Raw genomic sequence first — 2500 nt, forward strand, 5'->3', positions numbered from 1 at the left:
CTCCCTCCTCGGCGGTGGGAAGTCTCCCCTGTGACAGAAATAAAGAGCCATATCAGCCGGAAAGAAGACTGTTACGCTTCAGGTTCCTTTGATTAGAAATAAGAGAATGACGTAGACTGGCATCATTTAATTACTGTATTATGTACAATCACAAGAAGAGATGTGATTACATATTATTTCACAGCCTGGTTAAAATAAATTATATACATCTGTAATCCACCCACGTACACGCAGGTATTGCTTGTGACATGATCAAATTTCTAAAAACAAAATGTAGGACAAATGTATCCATTTTTACTATTAATAAACAGATGTAATCTTTTTCAAGGTCCATATGATGCACAGTTCTTTTGGGGGGAGGCTGCAGTCCCAGATGGTTTCACTTCTGTTGCTGAAGTGCAGGAGGCATCCGTGAGCCAGAACAGCAGCCGTGGCAGGGGAGTGCTTAGCGAGGGAGCCCTGAGACAGTCCAGTCTGTTGTGTTTGTTTTGTTCAAAAATATTTTATTTAACTGTGCTTTTCAGCTTTGCAAATGCTTTATTGGAAGTTCCTTGCTGAAGGCAGCACGGTGGTTGGAGATCCGCATCTTGGAGGTGGAGAGGAGAATCCTCCTGCCCGGGACCCTCGGCTGGGGCTGGCACATCCACTGGGGCACCTTGTCCCTGGGGACTCAGAAATGCCTTCACCTTCTCTCAATATTATTCTTTAACAATAAAAATTAAGACGTACTTTGTGCTGGGATTTGCAACTATTTTGGCCTTGTTCATCCTTAACACATCAGGGACCACAGGAATGGATGCTGGCACCCAGAGCCACACTGTTGGTTGAATTCACCAGAGGTGTCTTTTGCATCTCTCCAGGTCACTGGAGCTCTGCACACATAGAACTGCCCTGGTTCCCCACGGGGCTGGGGGCAGCTCCCTGGGGCACTGCCCACCCTCTGCCAGCCTCCCACCTTGCTTTTGTACAGAGAAAACTTCCTGAGCCTTAACACAGCGTGCGGGGCAGCCCCGGGCAGAGGGAGGGCCTGGGTCTCACCTGTTGTGTTTATGTTCTGGGTTTCAGAAGCTTGGCCCTGCTCCACCGAGGCCAGGCCTCCCTGTACAGTCTTCCATGATATCTGCAAAACAAGAGAAACACTATTTTATAGTATTCTATTAATTTTTTTAATATTTTCTATGTGCAAATGCAGCACAGATACAATGGGAAAAGCCCCTTCGATGTAAATTACTCTTTTAACCGACTCTGTGAAATATTTAACATTAAAGTTGCTCTGTGAATGTTCTTTGGCCACCCAGTTTCAATTCTTTTTAACTGAACTGAAAAATTGCCTATTTGGTACCATAATCTGCATCAATCTCCTGTTTCCATGGCCATAGTGCTGTTGCCACCCCCTCACGTGTATTTATTATCATCAGGGATTCAGCATGTGCAAGTTTGCTCTCAGGAGAGCCTAAAAAACTCACCCAATAACATCTCTGCTGTCTGTGACATTTGTGGCAGAGTCCCTTGCCCAGACCAGCTGTGTTCACACCCTCCTGTCAGTCACCTTCCTGCTCCTGGTGTGGGTGTCCTGGGACCCAGGCAGAGATGGACACACAGAGGCTGCTCCAAGGCTGGGCGAGGAGCGGGGAGCTTTGGAAGCCAAAGTGAGTTTATTTGCTCCAAAAGAGCCACTGACAGTTAAAAAGCAGATTTGCCTCCAAAGATCAGATTCAGTTTGATATATGACCCGCAGGAAACCTTCCTTAAACCCTGGAAAGGTCCAGCATTCCAGGAGCTGAGCATCCCTCCCCAGAGCAGGCATTTCTGCTGCCCAGCGCCCCTGAAGGAGTTAAATCAGCGCTCGTGGCTGCAGAGTGCGCACAGCTGAGCACGGAGCCATCGCGGGCTGGTCTTTCCCCGGTAGCTGTAGATGTAATTGAGTCAGATGGGCATTCAACTGGGTCAGCAAGGCAAGCTGTTCCCCATCCTGCTACCGGGCAGAGCAGAGCGCGGCTCCCCTGCCGCACGCAGGCAGCTGCTGGAGGCAGCAGAGATTCCCTCAATTCCCTCTGACTCCTGCTGTCAGAGGACTCCTGTCCACAGGGACAATTCCCCTCCACCTCCTTGGCTTTGTCAGAGCCCAGGAGAACACCAGAGAGAGACCTTTGAGCAGGGGACACCCAGGGCACCCTGGCACAGGCTGGCACCCAAGGGCAGAGCACTGGGTGCTCTCCCTGGGCTATGCAGGAGTTTGCCATGAGCTCCCAAAGCACCAATTCCAACCAGAATTACCTTTGGTTTTGGGTTGGCAGGAGTCTGGTGCATCCCTGGGTTTTGCAGTTGCCCCTCAGGGGGGGCTGAGACCTGGCACCAGGACAAGCAAGCAAAACCCGTGGCACTGCCGTGGGTGCAGCCCTGAGATTAATGGGGGGAGTTATTTATGGAGACATGTTTGTAATGGGCCCATGAATCCATGGAAATGCGCTGCTGTGGTGGCGGGGGGGGCTGGGTGCTG

This window comes from Geospiza fortis, unplaced genomic scaffold (assembly GCF_000277835.1).
Source record: "Geospiza fortis unplaced genomic scaffold, GeoFor_1.0 scaffold27, whole genome shotgun sequence".
NCBI lineage: Eukaryota > Metazoa > Chordata > Aves > Passeriformes > Thraupidae > Geospiza > Geospiza fortis.